This window comes from Esox lucius, chromosome 2, assembly GCF_011004845.1.
Source record: "Esox lucius isolate fEsoLuc1 chromosome 2, fEsoLuc1.pri, whole genome shotgun sequence".
In the NCBI taxonomy this organism is placed as follows: domain Eukaryota; kingdom Metazoa; phylum Chordata; class Actinopteri; order Esociformes; family Esocidae; genus Esox; species Esox lucius.
In genome coordinates, this window is record NC_047570.1 from 32,111,503 (window position 1) to 32,120,257 (window position 8,755).

An 8,755-nucleotide genomic window follows, 5' to 3' on the forward strand; every position below is an offset into this window, starting at 1 on the left:
ATGTGGTTTCTCTGACTTGGACAAGTGACTCTGCTGTCTGCTCATACAGTCTGAAGTGTTTCCTGAACGTTGCTACCTCTGGCCCATAATTTGGTGTTCAGCCATGAATGTTGCTGCTTGAGTCATCATTGGCCCTTCACAGAAGACCAGTGGGCCGAACGCTTACATATTCACTCGTTTTGAATTATTTTCTTATCGTGAGACCCCCCCCCCCAGCTGAGGAACAGAAAAATCCCCAAAACTAGTGAGTTAATTATATTGCCAAGTAATTTAAGAGTCCACTTATTTATTGTTCAGCCTCTCCAAGTTCTTATATAAATTGTGTTTCTGTTAATAATTCTGATTAATGCATTTGTTGTGTTTCAACTGGATTTCATTGCATATCAAAATACTTTTGTGTGTTTTTCTTGGGTCCAGGCCCAGGGCTCTGGTTTATGAACTAAACCTTCTAAATTGAAGCTGAAGTCTTGGGTGGAGAGATCTCAGTTTCAGAGCGTGGCTTTGTGCCTGATTGGAACCAAAAGCCCAAAGACCCTGTGGGTCCTCTTTCATGAGATTGACGACCTTGCTCGAGATGAGCTTTCAACCGCAGCCCAGTGTTTACTGCCTGCTGAAAAAACATGAGAGACTAAGCCTGTGTGCATGAGTGTGGGTGTATGAGTGTTCCGCACACTCTACTTTCTGTCTTGTTCAACCAATGAAAGTTAGTAATATATTCAAGAGCCCGTAAATGGAAACCTTTTTAATGTGTGCGTTTTGGAAGAATGCACTTTCAAGGATGGTTCATACTTCATCTAACAATATGTCTATAGACAATTAGAATTCAGCAAATGTTCTAATTTGAAGCCTTGTGTTATAATTGCCAACAGGGATATTGTTACCTGTAGTTTAAACCAGCCGTTACACTTGTGTTCAATTTTAATAACTATTTACAAAAGTGCAAAACCATTTTCATTATCCAAAGGCTGTAGTCATTATATTGTCAATATAATTACTAGTGATGGGTCATGTTTTTAGGAAGAATATGTAATGTATTATATAATAAAGGTTTAAAAATAACGGTTAAGTTTAAGATATTTAAGTGGGTTTGGTCTCTAGCATGAATGGTTCAAAAGATGAGCGATACTCTTTAGTGGTTAATTCATGCTAATTATGCAAATATACACACATTTATATTGTCATAGTTAATATACATTTAAGCATTATAAGTTGAGATAGACTAAATGTGAAATAAACGTGTTTTGATTTTGTTTAAACTAAATAAAGTTTAGGATTTTGTGATAGCCTGTCCATGCAAAACAAAATGTCAATCTTGATTCGTTAAAAAGATATTGTTAGTCTGTTGATTTATTCTCATTACTCTAATTAGTAGTCATAGGTGAAGAATATTTGAGACAAGTTGAAACAACTTAAATGTGAAACAAAGGTGGTTTGGTCACTCCCTCTATCTTGAGCATTTTAAGTCTTACTCTTTTGGGGTTTATCAATGCTACTTATGCAAATGTATGCATATGTAGACAATTAGAAATAATTATGTTTTTTAAGAATTGTAAGTTGGGCTAGCCTAAACATGAGAAACAAAGCTGGTTTGGTCTCTACCTTAAACAGTTCAAAAAATATAGTTTTGGGGTTAATTAACTCTAATCATGCAAATGTATATTGTCATAATTAATATTTTAAGTTGTGATTGCCTAAACATGTAAAACCAACTTGGTTTGGTCTCTATCTCCAACAGTTCAAGATATATATTAATTTACTCAAATAATGTTTATGTCTGCAAATCTGCATCCTTATTGTCAAGAAACTGGTCAAGAATTGGTCAGAAATATGCAAGTTCATCCCCCCAGCATCTACAAGGGGAATATCAGAAACAATGTATTTATGACTCTACATAGTTTGCTTATCTAGCTAACATTATACAATGTGCGGTTTGGAATTCCCATTGTTATAGCCTACTCTTTTTTAAACATTGCAAGATGCAGGCCTTATAATTGTACCTAGAATTTCTAGACAAACAGCCAGAGGCAGGGCTTACACTCAGAGCTTCACTGCTGTGGAATGATCTGCCAATTAAGGTTAGAAAGTGCAAACTTTCAAGTGTCTACTAAAGACTCATCTCTTCAGCATGGTCTATGATTAAGTGCAGTCAGGCCCTGTGGTGCAAAAGTGAATGCCATTTGGGGGTGGAGTCACTGTCTTGCTGTTGTCTCCTCATTGTGCCCCTCAAGTAATTGGAGTGAACTCTGTCAGCAATACTTGGCCCTCATTCAGGGTGGTTGCTGTTGTTTGGTGTCCCTTTGCTTGATCCTTGGCAACGTTTGTAGATTGACTTCCTGCATGTTGGGCCCTTTCCAGGGCCTCACACGGATCGGGCCACAGTGTCACTGGAACCCCCCGTCTCAGCCCCAAGGTTGTGCAGGGGGAGCAGGGTCAGCTCACCTTCTCCATTGTAAATCCTTGTTAATCTAAGGAATGCGCTCTCAAAATTTTTAGTCTCCTGCTTCATTTAAACTTGAGGTCTTGGCCCACACCTCCGGAGTACCAGGCTTGAAAGACTCATTGCTGTCCCTGTCCAAAGTTCTCTTGATTGTGTTGCAGATGGACAAGGCAGACAAGGCAGTTTGTCCCTGTCCTTGTCCATCTGGTTAAGCTTCTGACAGGGATTATGTTTTATATACTCTGGACACAGCCCAAATGCATTTATTAATGATTCCAACTTGTGTTCATAAAAAGTTCACTGGCACAGCCAGAAGAGGACTAGGACTTCACACTTTCCGAGTTCCTCTCAAAATGTCGCCTCCTTTTAGGGAGTTTTTCCTAGCCACTGTGCTTCAACATTGCTGTTGCTTGCTCCGTGAGGTTTCCCGCCTGGGTGTTTTGTAAAAGCACTTTGTGATAACTGCTGATGTAAAAAGGGTTTTATAAATAAATTCGATTGATTTATGTCCTAGGCTAGTGGGACCGCGATAGTGCTGTGCCAATACAACGATTGAATGTAAATCGCGATTCTTTTTTTCACTATATTTTATCGATGTTCTGATCTCTAGGATCGGTGTTGGTTTATTATGCTGTCGACAGGCGTCTTTTAAATTACTGTAGCGGTCGTTGAACGGGCGTGATTCTTTAACAATAATAGTTGTGTATATATCACACAATCTACGTGATAAAAGCCTGTTAATGTATTCCCATGGTGTCGTCATTATTAAGAAACCAGAAAAAGAGTATGATTGAGTAATTTCCTTACTCAAAATGATAGCGCCAAGCAGCCACGACTTCTTACTTTAGAAGAGTTGTTTTATTGATAGAAACGCCCTTGCTCTTTGAAAGCGATAATGATGTCGAGGTGAGTAAGAAAGAAACTGTGTCTATACGGTTTGTGTTGTCCATACTTTATGCTGTGAAATATTGGTAAATATATTTTGAATGACAACAGCAGCCCTGTCGTGAAAACTTGACAGACAAGCACAATGTGGAGCTCAAATGGTTGCTTGCTCAGTCTTGTAATGGAAAGCGTAGCTGTGTAGCCGGCTGACTAGTTTGTTGTTTTCTCGCGATTCTTCCGATTTTATTCAAATGTGGGAAATGCCATTGGTAACTAGACAACTAATTGTCCGTTTGTTTCGTCTGTCAGACTAAAATAAAGTTGTCTGGCCGCAAATTTTTCGCTTGTGCAGCAACAAGCTGTAACTTTCACTAGCTATAGCCAAGAAGCAGTAATGTTGTGCTTGGCTGGCTACGTTATCGCTTGATCGCGATGATGTCCTTCATCTGCCAAAAGATGCACGCCATATATCTCTCCTTATCATTTATAAAAACTCTTAGGCCTGTCTTGAAATTTGCCTTGTGCTTACTTTATTATGATCACATTAGCTGTACTGACCTAATTTGACTGCTGGCTCAATCTCGTCGCAATATATAGTTTTATACAAACTTAGACGATCGTTCTTCAAATTCATTGTTAATGGGAGAAGACAAATTATATTATTCCAAGTTACATTAATGTGTTGACAAATTAAAGGAGAGTACTTGCTCTTTAAAACAAAGTTAACTTGTAATTTTAATGTTTTTGGTTTTTGTGCTGTATGTCTGTTTGTTTGAAATGTATGAAAAAATATTATTTATTTTGAGAATTTTCAGTAATCAACAGCAGCATTCTAGAATTATGTTGGGGTCTAAAGGGTTACATTTAGAAGTTTTAAGTAATTTCAAATTGAGTGTTTCTTTTTTATTAGCGGCTGCTCGTGGGGATTACCTAAAGGTTGTACTTTCTAGTATATAGCCTAAAATTATTTGAGGTTTTCTTTAGCACTTCAATAAGTATTGTGATTAAATTCGTGATGAATCGTGATGTATTGAATCGTAACATATGTATCTTGATATATATCGTATCGCAAGGTACCACCTCTATATATCGTATCGCAATACCCACCCCTATTCTAGAACACACCCACCATTAAATTCTGTCTTCATCTCCTTGAACTAGGCTAAGCTACAACCAGGGACCAAACTTGACCCTTTGACACGTGCCAGCCACAAAGTAGTGTTACCAGTCTCAACACAAATGTTTGGGTCAATGGAAATTAAAATGAAATAGTATGTAGTGCAGTAAATATATTCAAATGAGCTATGTCAAAGATAGGGTTTAGTAAAGTGAAACAAGATCATTCAGGTTTCATCTTGAGTTGAGGAACGATCAGAGTTAGCTTGATACCTTAAAGAAAAGTCAGTTCTTTAAAGCCTTTCATGTACCCTTTAACCTTAACCACCAGGGTTCTTCAGGGGTCCTGTAATTAAAACGTGTAGTACACCAAACAAGAAGGCGTATAGGCTAAAAAAAACAACCTGTGAGGAATACACATTTACAATAAAACAGACTTGTGTAATAAAAGCTTACAAAAAAGTATTTTTAACAGTGCAATCTGTAATTTTTCTGTGTGAGTCAAAACATATGCCCTAGTATTATTTGTCTAAGCCTAAAGGGGTTATTCCAGAAAAATGGTTCATATAATTAATATCTGTCTTCTCTTAACCAGGTGAGAGAGTTGCTGAGTTTTTGGTTTCAGAATGGTAAGCTCTTGTTTAAATCATCAGACTAAGTTTACAGCAGATTGGATCATCTGACAGTTTGTGCGTGCATGCAACATTTCAAAAGGTCCCCATGACGATGACAGAAAATGTGATCGACATTACAGAGTCAAACAGTGGAGCAAAAAATGTAGTAGTTTGGAACAAGTAATTATTGTTACTGCCTACAACAAACTTGTAGTTGTTTTCTCCATCAGAATTTGTATGGTAGTCTTTTTCATCACCATGGAATAGAAACTGATTGGTGGACAGGCTCTGGATTTTATTTATTTGTACAGGATTAGATCCACTTAACCTTTAGGCTATAGAATCTGACTTGGAAATATAGAATCATAGAATGCAACCATTTGTATTCAGGACAGTGTCTAGAATACACAATCTATATATTTTTTTCTTTATCTTTTTTTGTCAGTCACTCTTTCAGTTAAAACTCTTTGAAAAGTACTGTAGTGAAGTTGCTTGCTATCTTTTAAAATAGTCTGTGCCATCCTGTGTTTTGGATTTGGTAGACCTCTGATGAATTGGAACCTTGGACTGGAATACAAAAAGTGATTCATATTCTCATAGTCTTTAAGATTCCGTTTCGCATAATTAATCCGATAAGTTTCAGTGGCTATAACCCATATTTCATGATGACACTAATAATGCGTAATTATATGATGTTGTAAAATCTTGGCTGGTGTTTAAACACGTAATTTAGCTAGTGTAATAGTGCATATAATGTATTTTCTTTTTAATTGTCTCACTTTTTCGTCAGGGAAACTGAGAACGAGGCTTTGCATCTTAATAAAGCCTTGTTGATTAAGGAATGGTTGTTGTTGTTTTGAAGAGAGACTGTTTACTTCTCAGCTCTGCCTCCAAAATTCACCCCCCTCTCGTGGTTTAGGCCTGGACTCAAAGACCCCCTGCTGGCTGCTTAGTGGAGTGGCTTTATCAGTGAGTTCTCTGCTCTCCCCTTCGTCTCGTCTCAATATGTCAGCCGCAAGCTGCGAGCGAGAGTCAGAAATAACAACCTACCAGAGTCTCTGGGATGAAAGACTGAATTCATTAAAGCTCTACAGCTCACTCTCTAAAGAATGTTTCATTTCTTCTTTTTTTATAATAAAAAACTTTTTGCCCTTCTTTTTCCTCACAATGTTTTGTTATTCAATTCGTGATTATGGCCTTGTCTCGCAGCAGGCTCAGGATAAGGCACAGGAAAGTCAAAGATCAAGAAGTGTCTTCTGAAGAACATTCCTCCAAGCCATTCTGCTTCTTATCAAAATGCTTGCTGTACAAGGAAGTAGGCTTGGAGGACGGTGCACCTCAGGCCTACCACCACAACTGAGCTTGCAGAAGCCCGAAATGTCACACAGGGTCACCTAGAACTGATGTGGCAATGTAGCTTTATACAACTGTATATTAGATAGAATGAACAGAACAGACTGGGAATCTCAAACCATGGCAATTTAATTGGAAACTCATGGGTACACTTGCATTGGCTGCCTGGTGTTATGATGCAATTATTTCCATGGTAATGTAGAATGTTCAGTCAAATTATTGTAACTGATGTGGCTCATGCAAAGGAATGTGTTTTTGTGTTGTAATGTCGGCTGAACAGATTTAACTGACCACAGCACAGATTGATGGGCACAATTTCTGCTTTTACTTCCGACTTGGCTCCTCATTAACTTGGCATTTTTATTTATTCTATTTCTGTAGGACCCCCCCCCCACACACACACACACATGCACATACAACCTGGATAGCGTTGCACCATCACTTCAATCTATATCTTTGTCATTTAAAAATCTCAGCGGTCATGCAAAGAGGATGACAACTTTTAATACAATTGGTTCTCCTCAAGCCGTACACATACTGTGGCCCTGTAGGATCTACAAACATCTTGTTGTATGTTCAGTGTCTCATTCAGGTTTTTACGAATGTATATTTAGATCTCACGTCTCCAGCCAGGCTGAAGAGTCGTGCTGCCTAAAAGAGCAGATTATCTCCAACAGCAGTTTAAACCATGGTGTGTGAAGGCCCCTTTGATGGGAGTTAAAGCAATGCATAGATTACAATGATATCTCAAAGCCTGCCGAAGCTGGGGAACATGATCAGAGCCGAGGCAGGGGTCCCTTTTCTTCGGCTTACCAGAAAACTTTATCTGAACTCTCAGTAGAGCCTACGTTGTGTGAAGAAAGTCATTGCGGATGGTGTGAGCTGTTAGGTGATTTGGAACTGTCAGTCATGCAATGTCAGTGTGTCTTAAATCCCTCAGTAGTGCTACATTCCGTGTAATAAGCCATTCTTGTGTTTGCAGGACCCATGCCGGGTTAAAATGACCACCACTTTAAATCGCACACAATCAGTGACTATTGTGACCATTCTTCATTAAATATATTTTTCCTATCATGAACAGACTTGATTTGGTAGTGGTAAAGTAAAGTAGTAAAGGATTAATATTTCTTTTTTGCTAAAAGAGCAGCAGACTGTTTTGTAGCTTGTACATTGGAGGTAGCCACCTAATCCACTAGGCCATGTCATTGCGAGCATTTCCATTTTTCGTCTTGTGATCAACTCATGGTCAGTCTGAAAGGTCATTCTGATGGGCATTCCCTGAGTAGGAACCAGGAACCCCAAAGTATGTGTAGGCAGAAACGTAATCTATAACAGAACTATTTTGGGCAGGGATTTCTGGGTAATGCAAAAGTACCTATAAAATAGCATATACTTTATACGTCTTATTTGCATTTAGTACCAAACTTTGATCCTTAAGTGAATTTTGTAATAGTACTAAATCAGACTGCTTGTGTGCAAGAGACGGAGCTGCAGCATATATAAGAACATTTTAATTTCTCACAGTAACAGGCGTCATGAATGTACAGAGTGAACAATAATGGACCCCAAAATGAACACAGTGGATCCCTTGTGAACTACAAGAAATCCTAACTCAATCAGTTACAATAGGATGGGCTCTACCAGTATCCTAGTCCACAGCTTTTACAGTAAGATTAAGCAATAAACTGAATGAAAACACCTTTGACAGGTCAACGGACAGCTTAGACACTAGTCTCCCCATCCTTATGCAGTGGCAGAACAGGAGGGGTTTTACAAACTCTACTGGAGGGGTTTTGCTCCCGACTGCTTGGGCTAAGCTACCTGAAGAAAAAGTGTGAGCTGTTTACCTGAGCTAGTTTTCAAGCTGTGAGGATATTTGGGTAAGTATGTAAGTTATTTCCACCCAGAGCTTTTTTATGTGACACCCAGCATGGTATAGGCAGGCTATTATTTTGGGTCCTCTGTAATTCACTCTGTATATAGATGACTTCGGAGATACTGTCAAAAAATGTATTGTTCTTTTGTATGCTGATGATACAGTATTATATTCCACTGCAGTTTTGTAAATGAAGCCGTTGTCTATTTACAGTTTGATTTCCAAGCATTATAGAAGTTCCAATTAGATCTTAAAAGAAAAAAAATTTAAAACATGATTTTCTCTAGATTGTGTAACTCAGATCTAAATAATTTTCAAATTACTACTCTGGAGTGTTCACATATTGAACAAGTTCCATATTACAAATATCTTGGTATCTATCTTTGTTTAAAATACATGTTACTGATTTAAGAAAGAAACTAAAAATCAAGATTGGATTTCTTAACAGAAATAGGGCCTATCTATCTCTTCATA